The sequence below is a fragment of the Xiphophorus hellerii genome, unplaced genomic scaffold (assembly GCF_003331165.1).
Source record: "Xiphophorus hellerii strain 12219 unplaced genomic scaffold, Xiphophorus_hellerii-4.1 PGA_scaffold_66__1_contigs__length_299863, whole genome shotgun sequence".
In the NCBI taxonomy this organism is placed as follows: domain Eukaryota; kingdom Metazoa; phylum Chordata; class Actinopteri; order Cyprinodontiformes; family Poeciliidae; genus Xiphophorus; species Xiphophorus hellerii.
In genome coordinates, this window is record NW_022587641.1 from 253,894 (window position 1) to 268,277 (window position 14,384).

Genomic DNA, 14,384 nt, shown 5'->3' on the forward strand with positions numbered 1-14,384 from the left:
TCCACCTGTGTATGACCTCTGCCTGACTATCATCAAAGTCTCTGGGTGTTGCTTCTTGGATCTCCTTGTGGAGATCTTTGCTTTCACAGTAGCCTGTTCTACCTGGTTTTCTGAACCTCCCTGTCGTCAGGCCCTTGGTTTCTCAGCTCCACCCATCCACTGCTCTACAGTGCTGTGTTTGACAACCTCATCCTGAGCAGGAACCAGAGTCTGAAAATTTAATTAAACTTGGTTTTTTTCCTTTACAAACTCCTGTGTGTGGTTGAATTTCCGGGTCCCCACTGAGTGTCCTTACAGACTTTTGGAGAAAAATGCTGGTACTTGCTCTTTATTAATGGCAGTGTTGTTGGAAAGTACTGTGAAGAACCTCAGCTGCTTGGCAAAATCGACACATCATTGGGATGGCTTATTTATTTGAAGGTAACTGTAGCTTGCAAAAGAAGAAAATCAATTCAAGTACAATTCTCCCTTTGTTAGTGCAATCAACCTGCTATTTATATTGATGAAGTCACTGCAGGTGGCAGCTACATTGGAACAGCTGTTAGCATTATCACCTTGCAGAAAGAACATCCTAATCATTTGGTCTTCCTACATAGAATTTACAAGCCTTTGAAACATCAAGCAAACATTGTTACTCTGAACCCAGATGTCCACCAATGTTTCTGACTGTTTAGGGGTCAGGACCACTGAAGCCCTAACATTCTTTGACAATCTATGTATTCCACATTTTCAAAAGCCATCTCTCTCTAGCTTATTTGTCATCACCAGTTCATCAGCCATATGTGTCCATAAAATGCATACAGTATATAAATATAGATTTTACCCAGTTTACGGTACCTGACCAAGTCCTGGGCCCTACAAGGATAAGTGGGTTTAGCTAATGGATGGATATAAACATGGAGATAATATATGCCAGCAGCCTAAAGGAAGTCATTGATATTGACCATATCAGAAGCTTAGATTGGAGAAAATGTCAAAAAAAAAACAAGTCAGAACTTAAATGAATGACTGAACTAAGGATCAGCGCTACTGTGTTAAATGTCCAAATAAATTGAAAACATGAATCTCTGAATGACATCATACCAACTTAGTTACGTTCCACACACGTTTAAGTTAGTGAGATATGTAAACGGTTAAAAAAGTTAATGAATTACACCATTTTCAAAATTTTGTGAACACTCGCTAAAGCTTTGACACCCACCCACACTCACAAAATAGACTGAATTATAGCATTTAATAAAGTGGAGTCAGTATGTGGCAGGATCCAATGGGTGCAGTAATTGTCTGAGAGGGCAGTCGGGGAAATCTAAGAGCCAATCATTTCCTCCTGGCGCGTCAACACATGGAACGCGCTGTTATTTTAAACAAAGGAAGTGGAGAAGGAGAGAACAGTTAAAGGGAAAGAGATGGGAGACTTATAGCTTAGTCACTCAGCTAAACACTATCAGCCGGTGCCGTGGATGGTCTCATCCATATCCGTATTCTATTTTCCATCATCCATCTATATACAGCTCTCCTCCAGCTGCTGCACTGTGATAAAACCTCCCCATCCTCACATTTTGCCATTACTCCATCCAATTGTCTTACCCTGTTTTAAGCATCTCATCTCACCTCCGCCTACAGTATGACAAACTCTCTTACACACACCCCCACACCCCTGCGCACACACACCAGGGATTACAGAAGGGATTTATCATGACCCTTGGTGGGATACCTTGCAGGTCTAACCGGATTCAACTCTCCTGCTCTGAGACCAGTTGGTCTGAGTGTATTACACTTGAAATGTTAGAGTTTTCTGTTTGTCAGGACTTTCTACTAACATGTTGCTGACATTGCAAACAGAGCTTTGCCAGTCAGTATCTTAATTAAAACGGCTTGAGCTAAACTAACCTGACACTTCCATTTCTTTCCTCTTTGTCTCATAAAGGGCATGGTATCAATTAGATTTTTTTTTTCAACTGTTGATTCTTTACACAAACTGTCTTTAATGGCTTTTATTAATTTCCTCAACTTTCTCATGTCAGTGTTTTGGTTTTGGGAAAACACATTCACATTAATATTAATAATACCTTCTTTCAAACACACCCCATGACAATAACAGAAAGAGTAGTGTACACATGTGATATTTGGTATTTGTGCAATTTTGGACCATGATGAAGAATGCCAAAGTGCTTTACAGAGTCATATGTTTCTTACAAGAAAATGTCATATTTACATAACAATTCACATTAGAATACCAAGCAGGCAGTAGGTGTAAAATACTGGTAGTTGAACGGATCAGTGCAAAATTTCACTATGGTCCATGTTAAAAGTTGTTGAAGAGGTGGAGCGACAGAAGCAGCTGATTTACTCATGAGGAGTCAGTTTTAGAGAAAGCATATATTTTGCTTAGGTTAGGTGTTTATAGCTGTTTGCTGATATGGGTCAGTCCAACACACGCTATACTTGACTATTTTAGTGTGGAATATGTAACACAGCATAGTTTCCCCATTCATTTGGTCCAGGTACTACAATAAGAATCCTAATGTGGCCCTGAAGGGTCATCAAAATGCAGTTTAGTATAAATCAGTTAAGTATAAAACTGATTTATGCTAAAACAGAGTTTATGCGAAAGAGAATCTGTGGTAAAATGGAATTCATGCTAAAACAGGCCACCACATAATCGCCTGAATAGTTTAGAAGAGAATGCAAAAGGAAAGTTTGGACAGTGCTGGTACTTACAGTATTTGATGATGCAATGCTCTGAAATCTTGTGGAAAGCACATAGCATGCTTAATTAAGAGCCATTGCCAACGAGAGCGCCATTTGTTAATATGACAGCATGCAATTCAGAAATCTGCCACGCTTAAGGTCAGCTATAAATGTTAACCTGTCTACAGCCAGTAAGATTGCTGTGAGAATCCAATGCAGCAAAGCAGCACAATGCTGAAATCAAAAAGACAAAGACACCACATTGTTTATTTAAAGCACTTTAAAAAACATTTCTTCTTAGTATTTTTGTTTAACTTAGGTCTGTATTAAGTTGACACAATAGAAATGCTCTGTAGAGCTTTAAAGGGAAAAAGAATGTCTTTCTCTAACGTTCAAATTCATGAAACTCCAACTTTTTCTGATGCTGTAAGAGAGCCTGCAAAATAAAAACAACATGGTCAAACAGGAAATGAACAGAAGCCTCTGTCCCTCCTCATCACCAACAGCTCCACTCATTCAATGACATTTAGATAAACCAGTCTTTTTGTGTAAGTGAGACACAGTCTTTCAGTACCTTGTCTCTGTCTCTGTGAAGGACCAAAACTGACATCATTAAAAATAAAAGCAGTAAGATATATATATTGTTTTGCCTTTCCTTATACATACATTGATGTGTTTATATTTATGCCTCATTATGCAAATGAGGTGGGCCGGTATTTTAAGGCTTCAACTTATTGGTTGGTTAGCATTACACTATGCATAGCTCAAAACTACTCTAGCTGCTACAAAGATAGCGACCTATGACTATCAGAGAGCTGAAGTTTAGCAGCTTTATTAGAAAATAGTGCTATAACCCCTGACTTTATTATTTTTCGTGTGGCCCCTCAGACAGAACGTGTTTCTCATGGACACAAAAGTTCACCGTCAGTTTTTTCATAACCTGACGGCTATGAAACCTGTGGATGAAGCAGATGTTTAAGTTGGCTTCTGATTGAAGCTTCGGGATTCCTCCAGAGGTTCTTCAGACATTGAAACACAGGCTAACGCTAATGTTTGTTTTTCAACTAGAAGGACAGAACCCTTCAGTTTAGTTTGTGCTAGTTCCGAAGTTTGACCTTTTTTGATGCAAGATTTGCAGTTTGTGGTTGTACGTTTTCTCAGTTGTAACACAATTTTTATTTCTAAATAATGAAACCAGAATAAAAAAACTCACTTAAAATTGTTTGTGCATCAAAATTTGCACTATGTCTGATGAAAACATGTCAATGAAATGACAGATTTAATGACTTATTATATTAAACAGCTTATGAGCCTGAAATGCATAACTCATTTTAGAGGGGGAGCATTTCTAGATACTGTAAGAGTAAAACATACAAGACATAAGGCTGAGTTTCACTATCTCTACCATTATAAAACTGTTTGTGTGTCAGAGGTTTATTCTACTTCCTGATAGAGGCAGAGTGCAGGTCATGCTAATTTTTCAAGTAGTCAGATGTTTATATTCATGCTATCAAGTGAAAACTGTTAACGCAGTATTTTTCTGTACTCACGTTCCCCATTTGTGATGGGATGCAACAAATTATGTTTATTCTGTACCCAAAATGAATCGCTGTATAGCTACAGGCTGCAGCTTAGCTGGGTGTCAAAATGGTTGAACTTAGCACTTTAGCATTAGCTTCTGCTAAATACCATGTTGGTATAGCGCTTTAGTCTTATAATTTGTCTATTAGCTAACTTTTTAGTCAGAGGTGCCCACCACTGCTGAAATTCTTCTGGACTCTCTACATGTTGGGTTCTGCAGGAGAGTGGATTTGTGTTTTCTCTGGATCTACAGGGGGCAGGCTGATGGGATCCAGCTGGTGCTCATCATCACCAATCAGCAAGGGCCTTAAATAGGAGCAGTTTCCCTGAGGCAGACGCCAAATGGTTCCGCTTCAACAGTGGTACACTCTAGCTCTCATTGCTGCGCTTAAAGTGTTTAAACTTCTTTCCCATCTACTCCTTCCTCATAGAACCAGCTCTGACCAGTCTCTGGTGCTCATACCCACCTGTACTACCCGATCCTCACTGCTTCTCTAGGCCTCGCCCCTGGATACCTCTCTGGATACCTCCTCGAGTACCACCCAGCTGCTGCCTGTCCACCCTCAGTCTCCTGCTGGAACTCCTCCACCTGGAAGCACCCACAACTGTACCAACTGCTGGGAAACCCATGCTCATCTCAATCCTCAGACTATAAGCCATCACCAGATTACACCATCATTCTCTCCATTTACTCCCCAGTTTAACTGCTCACCTTTTCTCAGTTCCTCCTCCGACCCGGTTCCTCCCTGCTGCCGCAGATCAACACCTCTCCAACCTCTCTCCATTGCTCTTAACAAATTCAATAAATCTGTTAAACTGCGTTGTGTGTTCATAGTTGTTGCTTGCCTTTGAGTCCTGGTATCTTAAAGACATACTGCTCTGCTTTGCAAGGAATCATTTTTTTCAAATCACACACATTTACTGCAAGAGAAAGCAACTTTATTTCTCTATGAAAAAAAAAGTGTTTTCATCACCGGAACATCTTGTGCGTGACTCCATGTATAATGCATGCTTAATGTAATATATGAACTTATCTGTGGATTTTGGGTTTGCAGGAGGTTCTCACAAAACTTCCCTGAAGAAGATCCAAGCACCAACAAAATGCATATATCTGTAGAGTTCTCTGTCATTTTCTTTTATACTTTCTGGCAGTAAATATTCTTCTTTGCGGGCTGTTTGCTGACTGTTGGTCCTGAGGCAGCAGTGTCGTGAAAGAGGCTGGCTGACTGTTGTTCAGGCTATTGACTGGGGAACGCAGCCAGTGTTCTGGCCTGTCAGTCTGGATCAGTGTGCTGTGGGCCCTTGGCTCCTACAAGCAGAGTTTAACTCCAGCACAGAGCCTAGGGCACATCACACAAAGCCCACGCACACAAACACACAAATACACACAAGCTAGCCTAGGGAACGGTAAGGTATACGAGTACAGACTGAATGTGTGCTGAGAGGATGTGCATGTTCTGTTCCTCATACTCCTGTCCCTGTCTCATAAGCCTACCCATCTTTTTCTAGTTCATCCTTGTAGCAGGAAAATACTATTTCTATCCAGTCTACCTACCTATAGTACGGTCATGACTAATAAACAGCTGATTTAGTTTAAAGTGTTTATTCTTTGGACATGCAGTAACCTAATGTGATAGAGAAGATGAGTATAATAATCACCAAACTGCATGTATTTTGTTCTGTGCCATCATCTGCACTGAGTGGATTAAATGCCCGGATGTTTTGTAGCAGTGCCACAGTCTGGAGGCGTCCATATTAAGCAGGCTTGTTTAAAGAGCACTCTCGTTACATAAAGTGAAAAGTGACCGACGTTGTGTGTGTGTGTGTGTGTGGGTGGTGGATGAGCCAAGTTTACTTCTGTTCACTTCACCTGGCAGATATTTTGTGCCTGGTTGCCAGGAAGATCACCAGTGAAGTCATAGGTTGGCATGAAAATGGCTTTCCTCGCTACCATCACCTCAGTGGGAGACGCGTCCCTCAGGACAGATACCAGGCTGAGTGACGAGGAACCACCTGAGAGCTACTCAGAGAGACTCACTCAACGTCCTGTCTGTCTGTCTGTCTGTCATCGCTCTACAGCTGATAACTGCCATGTTTCTCATTGCGATCACCTCTATGCGACCTGTCTGTCTGCCCTCCTATGTTTCCATCTTCAGCTCCGTCCTCAGATCAGATCAGCCACCACATGGACAATCGTAAATTCCACTGGCCTCCACCAGGTTAACTTCCACCATTCATCCAGTCAGCTGCACAGATTGATTGTGTTTTAACACACACTGCTTTTCTGCTGTGCTTAATTTTTATTAAGTAAATAATAAGAAAGATGAGATGGATGTTTTTGTTTGCTTAAAGATAGATTTATATAATCTAGAGTCTAGTAATTATGGTTATTGTCATCCACACACTGTCATTCCTAGAAGTCTTTTTCTCCCTCATCTCAATAATTAATAACTAACATTGTCTTGTGTATACACTCTCAGTTTTCTGATATTACTGTTTTTTATTTTACAGAACACCCCGTCATGCTAACCTGTAGTACACAAAGCCACCCTCTACAGCCCTATAAGCCTAACAGAACAGTCTGGGCCTTTTGGCTTCATTCTCTCAGGTGAGTTTTCAGCTGATAGATATGTGTGAAAAGATTTGAACCCTTTTAAAAAGCAAAACCCTCAGGGGAAACAGGCAGACACAAAGGAGAGCAAAAAGCTTGATGGCCTTCCATTCTAAGCATCAAAGCATTTGAAACAAATTTTAATTTCCACTGTCTAAACCTGGGAGAGGTTTAAAATGCATGTTTTGTTCTTTTTTGTATAAGAAAAAAACATACAAATACTTGTACTTAAAAGTTACAAACATGTAACTGGTTATTTTACTGCATCCTGGATATACTGACGTCTATTTTATGCATGTAAAGTTATGCAACCATGACCAGGCTGAGAACCAAGCTTCTGCTTAATGTGCATTTTTTCAATATCCAAGTTACATGGTATTAGTGGGACCTAATAAGTTTAATAACAAAATCCTGTCATGGAACAGTTTTTGAAAGAAAGGATGTCTAGTCCATGAGACTGTCCATGTTCGGCATTTTGACGGTTTCTAGAATGCTTACTAGGTCATTATTTGGTTGAAAAATTTACCTCTTGCAATAATTATTTATGCTTGTGAACTGTTTTAAATTATCCCAGATTTATCTAACCAAAATTTGTGTCCAAATACCACTTATATGAACTGTTCATATTCTTAAAAACTTATAAATATTCTCAAGTTTATCCACAAGCAGTGATGTCAGTAACACGTAACATATTTTTTTTTACAAAGATTTTACTGACTCTAGCAGCCTTTGTTTGTGAGTGGTCAGACAGGAAAGTGGGTAATGAAAGAAGGGGAAGATATGCAGCTAAGGTCACCAGGTTTTGCAGACTGTTAATCGAACCTGCGACTGCCGCGTCGAGGACTCAGCTCTTATGTGAGTTGTGCTCTACCCCTGCACCACCACAGCACCCCTACAATAGACATATTCAAATATTTGAAAATTCTGGAGTTATAATTGATTTCTTTCAGAACAACATATATACTGTATGTATATTCCACCTATTTATGGCGGAAAATAAAATGGTGAAAATTTTGTGGCATGTTCATAAAATTTTATAGTTTGGTTGAAGTTTCCCCAAGATAAAATGAATTACAAAGTTTGGTAAGCAAGTTGAGATGAGATTCTGCAAAAAGGTTTAATTCCGTATTGTTGTAAAATTGCAGCAAGTTCATACATTTTGGTAATGTTGGTACCTTGAGGTGCCTGTGTTTGGCCTAGCAGGAGAAGCTGCAGATTTAAAACCTGATGAGGAGAAATTAACATTTTTTGAACCTTCACAAGTCATTAATAATAGCAACCACCAGAATGAAAGCAGAAAAATTATTATGCAGAAACAAGTTCAGCAACTTAGGGCCCTCTGTCTGACACACTCAGTTCTTGAAGTCATCATATTAAAAATTATTAATCATTTAATCACCATTACCTATAGTAAAGTTATTTGTTTCACACAGACACAATAGGTGTCATAACCGGTTGGCAACAGTTACTTAAATCCTGCAACCTGTGGTTCATTTATTTGGAAGGTAAATCTAAATTTATAACTAATTTTCACAGGAGTTTAAAAAGATTTAAAAAGCAATTCCAAGCAGATTTTGCGATCTTCTTGGAATTGCTACTTTTAAACTTGCCCCTTCATTATGTTGACTTTTTGCATCATTTATATGCTCTTGTTTTGCAACTCTTGTTACAAATTCAACAAAATGATAACTGACTGAGAGCCTGAGTACCTAACCTAACAGGAAGTAACAACTAACCTGATTATATGACAGGTTATGTCTAATATTATGGCTGCTTTAATATGTTTTGTCTTCTTTACCAGGATATATTTTGACTTTGAGTTTCTTTTATCCTGATTAGTGTCCAATAAAGCATGCAGTGAATCTAAGCAGCAACAGCTTGTGACCAGAAATAAAGAGGAAAGAAGCTTTTTTCCCCCTTCAGAATAAAGGCAGCGTAGCTGAGTAAAAACATCTATGTCCTTACTATCAATACCTAATTTATTTTTTTGCTGTCTCAGTAAAGAAAGATGCAAATTTCAATTACTGTAATGGTTTCCTCACTGCCTGATTACAGTATAATTAGATCCTAAAATAAAGAGCATTCAGCAGTGTTTATAGACCACTGATCCAAAACCGCACAATTTCAGCTTCAACCCTCAAAAGAAAACAAATATAAAGACAGGTAAATTATCAAACCTAACTGAACCATCACTTACCACCTTTTAGTTATGGTTAGAGTTAATAGTTAAAAACCTTTTCCTAGGATTGGAGTCAAAGCCAGTATATTAACTGCTGGACTTTTAAAGCAAGTCTAAATGGCTAGAAGGTTCAGAAAAAGACCATTTTTAGTTGAAAGGGGAAATAGCAAAACATTTTTTCAGCCTCTGAAGCCAGAAGAAAAAAGTCAAAAGAAGTTGATGAGCCCTGGCAAAAGAGGAGTGATGGCTACAAAGTCGAAGCATAAAGACAAGGATGTTCAAAAGGAATCTGACAGAGTTAGTATAGGGACTTTTTCCTCAATACATTTCCATCCTGATAATCTGTTATTATCCTAAACAAAGGAAACAAACAAAAACTCCTCTGGCTCCAGGGAAGTGTTTCTGTAAGAAACATGCCTATAAGTTGTAAAAACACCCGAGTTCAAACTGTCTGTAACAAAATAGGATGTTTTGGTAAAAGTCAAAATAGTGATAATCTTCATCCCCCAACAGTAACAAGGTTATGAGTCTAGTGTCACATCTTTGTCAAAGAAAGTAAACAAATATGCAGTCTATGGCAGAAAATGCCTGATCTTACTGCACAAAGAATCCCAAGCCCCTTGCTTGCGGGAGGCAGCCCTTCCATGTCTGAGGAATCACACACAAGCAGCAGCAGCAACTCACACCAGAGGCCAGTATGCTGGAAATGTGCAGGAGCCGCTAGTCTATAAAGAGTCTATATAAGTAGGGAAATGGACTGGTGACGGGCTAAGTTGTGAGGCTAAGACCAGTGTTTTGCCTTAAGGCTGCAGTTCAAGGGTTATGTCAGAATACTGTTTGTTTCTTATTACCTTTTTGGTTTGAGAGGATGGCCCAAACTATTTGGCTAAGTGAGGGAGGAGATCATAGTCTGGCTTAATATACAGCCTATTACAATGTTAATGCTGCGCATTGAAAATGCAGTAAAGAGAAGCCAGCGTATTACAATTTGAGGGCTGCTGGAGCTGACAGAGCAGCCGTATGTGACGAGCTGGAAGTAAAAGCGTGCACTCAGTGACACTGCATAAAGCTTATGGCCACCTCAGGTCTGCAGGTAGAGGCCACATCATCCGCGATGATCGTCTCAGTCAGAAGGAGAGGTGGCTGCTAGCAATGCCACATCTTTATACTTCTTTGGCAGGGCAGGTAGGGAATGATTTACCCAAGCTTCGGCAAGCATCACTGGTTGAAAACAGCCAGAAGGTCCCATGCATGATGTATCAAAACAGCAATTTCACAAGCCGGCTATAAATACAGAGCAGCTTCAACGACAATAATAACACAATAGTAAAAAGGAAAGAGCTCTTCAGAAATAACAATAAACCACCATAAGTCAACTGGAAGTGTATAATTTACAAAGCGGCACAATCCTAAGTATAGAAATGGTGGATAATGATTGGAGAGGGGGAGAGGAGGGAGCGCTTGCATCAGGGGAGCGCTACCGAATGGGGAGAAAAAACGAGGAAGACATCGATGAGGAAAGCAGAGGTTTTCTGAGACATGTAGAGCAGAGCCCACGGGGCCCTCCTTCCACACAAACACACATGCACACACACCCAGATCATCCACACAGGACAAATGCAAAAGGAGAAGAAATAACATAAAAATTAAAGTTCATTAAAAAGGTCAGTGGCAGATCTCGTCTTCATCACACCGCCAGGAATAGCATTCATGTCACATGTTGCCATGGCTTTTGCTTTTCTACTTTTTTTTTAACCGAATATTTTAGCTCTGAAGGAGTGGAGCATTACAACGGTCAGCACTTCTGCCTCTCAGCAAGAGCGATCCAGGATCAAATCCTGCATTTCTTTATGCAATGTGAAGGTTCCGCTCTGCTCAGGTCGGCTCCCACACACAAACTGGATCCATGAGCTGACAACAGCTCCCAACAACATGGAAGTAGGGTACAGAGGAAAAATTTTATTTATTTAATTTTCTTGTGGCAGGAGTTGGAAAATATTCTTTTATTTTTGGGGGAGGAGCGGGGATGGGGGACATAGAGGGTAACTTTTTCCTTTTTTTATGGATGTGTATTTTGCAAACATTACACTTTACATAAAACTCATAGGTCTAAATCATGTGAGTTGTATTATTTTGGGATTTTTATTAATGTAAACAATTCTTTTCTTTTTTTACAAAAAATTTAACTGACTCTAGCAGCCTTTATTTGTGAGTGGTCAGACAGAAAAGATGGTAATGAAAGAGGGGGAAGACATGTAGCTAAGTTCACCAGGCCGAGACTCGAACCTGTGACAGCCGCGTAGAGGACTCAGGTCTTCTTATGTGAGTTGTGCTACCCCTGCACCGCCACAGCACCCTACAATAGACATATTAAAATATTTGAAAATTCTAAAGTTATAATTGATTTCTTTAAGAACAACAGGGAGTTATTGGCTAGTGGACCTATTAAACCTAGCATGCATCAATTAATACCTGCTGAAGTACAGGAATACCTATTAATGTAATTGGCATTAGGAAAATAATTATTTTCTAGTCGGCACCAAAACTGGCTCTAGCCCACTTTAAATATGTTGATCCTCCTGGTGGACCGGAAATGTTTGATGTTTTTTGGCTTCAAGACGGCATGTTTGATAAGATTTGATAACAATAATTAAAACAATGATATTTTCTAGCAAAATGTTTTTACATTGGTCTACATGACTGCATTAAATTAATGAGCTATGAGCTGTAGATGGTGATATGTTGTTTGCTGCTGAGCATGATCATTTATGTGGCTAAAACAAAACTTTTTACAACTTCTAAACTTCTTCAACATACCTTCAAAACCATTTGAAGGTTCAGAATCCCCCCTGTACAGGTATACACTCTCAGGTGAGAAAGAGTCACCTAGTATAAAGTAAATTTTTAGCTATACGAGAAATTCATTTAATCAAAGTATATCATGAATATGTGTGTATGTATTCCATCTTAAGTAAGGCTGCACCGATTGAAGTTTTCTGGCCAATCACCAGTTACCGATCTTTAAAAAGCCCATCCTGCCGATTTTGATTTGGCCTTTTTTTTTTTTTTATGTCTGAAATGTCGCTAAATATAGGAAGAATTTTGATGAGCTGGTTACAGTGGGGGATTATTATTATCGTTAATGTGCAGACCTGACCTGATGGGCCTATCTGTCAGTCACACCTCTCACTGCAGAGCAGAAGAGGACAGAGGCTGATTTTTAAACCTTTGCTGAGGGAGATGAGATTAGGGGATAAGATTGGCTTCACATGTAAGTATCGGCCGTTACCAAAATCGGCAGATTACCAAAATTAAGGTAATCGGCGCCGATAAATCGGCCGATCGATAAATGCATCCTATATTATACATGCATACAGGGTATAATGTAAACAGCAACATCAAATTCAATAAGTTCATAACAAGTGTGTGAATGAGCTAAGTGTCCAACTGTTGATTGCAGCAATCCACGTCGTTAGTAGAAATAGAGGCCCCCAAAACCAAATTCTGCTTAAGGCCCCATGGAGGCTTGGGCCGGCTCTGCACATCAGCAAACATTTCTAACCACTGAGACTCTCTGAATGTCACACAAAGCTTTTTTTAAGAGATTCTGTCCTTAAAGAATGAATGTGGCAACCAGATATCCAAGCACCTGGAATCTTCACTTCTTTTGTGTGACAAAAGTCCTTAGGTGCGCACACGCAGATAGGCACACACACACTCTCACAACTACCGCATTCATCCAGTTTTATATGGTGATGGTGCCCCCGCAGTGGCCGACAGGCGTAACTTTCCTCCGCCTCCCCCTTCTGAGTCTGGAAGAAGATAGAGAGACCTCTATAGTTACTCAGAAGCCTCTCAGTCCTGAAGCCTCACACTGAGCCCGCTGGGAGCTCTACCTTCATCTGGACACACATTCTGCATAACAGCAAGATTGTAAAGACACATATTCCACTGAAAACCAAATGTTAAACAGAAGGGTGGCTAAAAATTTGTTTAGACAGAACCTGGTCAGTGACAGAAGACTCCCACTCCGCAGGTGGTAAAGGACACGCTGATTTATCCGCGTTCTGTTTGCTGTAAAATCCTATTTCTGGGAGCAAACTCCCAGCAGAGCCTCTTCAGACGCCCGCTAGGATTTCTAACGCGGCTGTTTAGCGCAGCTCGCTCGGCGAGAGTGCGCGACTCTGTGCGTCTATGCGCTCGGAGCGCAGAGAGAGGGAGTCAAAAGTGGCTGACAGAAAGGGAAAAAGAAGACTTTTCTTTATGCTTCTCAACAAGGACCACCACGAACCCCCCGGCCCCCGTACTCCCGTCCCCCTCCACCTTTCCATCACCCACAATGGGGAAAAAAAAACCAATAAAACAGACATGTGATTTCATTTCATGTTGTAAAGCCAGGCAGCGTTCATCTGAACTTACCGCTCACCAACACATCTCCGGGATAATTCTACCGTGAAAAATCAAGAACTAAACATCAGCCCACTCCATCGTAGTTGCTTGATTTCACTTGGAATTGAGCAGAGCCCCAAAGCCAAATGACTTAACGCCTCACGGAGCTTACAGAATTGAGTCTAGACGTTTATTTACCGTTAAAGAAGAATCCCATTCGTTGCGCTTTTATTTCTTCCTTCACACTATATTCCTGTTCGCGTTACGTCCCGTTAGGATAAGGTCCAGTCCTCCCAAAAGCCCCATAAGGAGAGAGAATCCTGACGTTCCAGCGTTTGGAAATCAAACTGGTGCACTTCCAGAGGTAACAACTCAGCTCAGATGCGGTCCAACACCTCCAAACGCATAGAAAGAAATGAAGGAGCCCCCTTTTAGTTCAGAACAAGTGAGCCGTAAATCCAAAATGTGTTTGGTTTTTTACTAAGAACTGTTGGAAGAAGGATTCTCCTGTGACCAGCAGGCTCCGGGTTTCTGGAAGCGCACCGGTCTACATCTTAATAAAGGTGATGCTGGAGGAAAGGAAACAGGAGAGGGATTTTTTTCCCCCCATCGTCCGCTCCTCACGATTCAGGCTGCACTTGGCTGATAAAACGCTGTCCTCTCTCCCTCTCTCTCGCTCTCGCTTCCTCTCCCCCTCCTTCCCTCCATCTCTCCTCCAGCTCCACGGTCTCTGTCGCAGACTTTCATGGAGCAGAGACGCGCCTAGCGGCCTCTCAGGGAACACCACGGCCAGGAGATTCCCTCCGCCCCCTCCCTCACCTCAGCGCGCTCTTAAAGAAACATGGAAGTGGGAGATTTATTATTTTTTCTTCTGCCTCATGGAGAACAATCCATGTAGTTAAAAATATTGTGCAACGAAATATGCAGTAGAAA

The 14,384-nt window shown here is 40.6% G+C and overlaps 1 long non-coding RNA gene across 1 annotated transcript; it reads right to left on the reverse strand.

The window, feature by feature from the left end:
• Positions 1 to 2,637: 2,637 nt before the first annotated feature.
• On the reverse strand, positions 2,638 to 14,153 carry LOC116716550 (uncharacterized). The gene is made up of 3 exons (XR_004338536.1): positions 13,650 to 14,153; positions 4,985 to 5,061; positions 2,638 to 4,861 (listed from the first exon to the last, which is right to left on the reverse strand). It is a non-coding gene; the product is annotated as an uncharacterized LOC116716550 (long non-coding RNA).
• Positions 14,154 to 14,384: the final 231 nt, after the last annotated feature.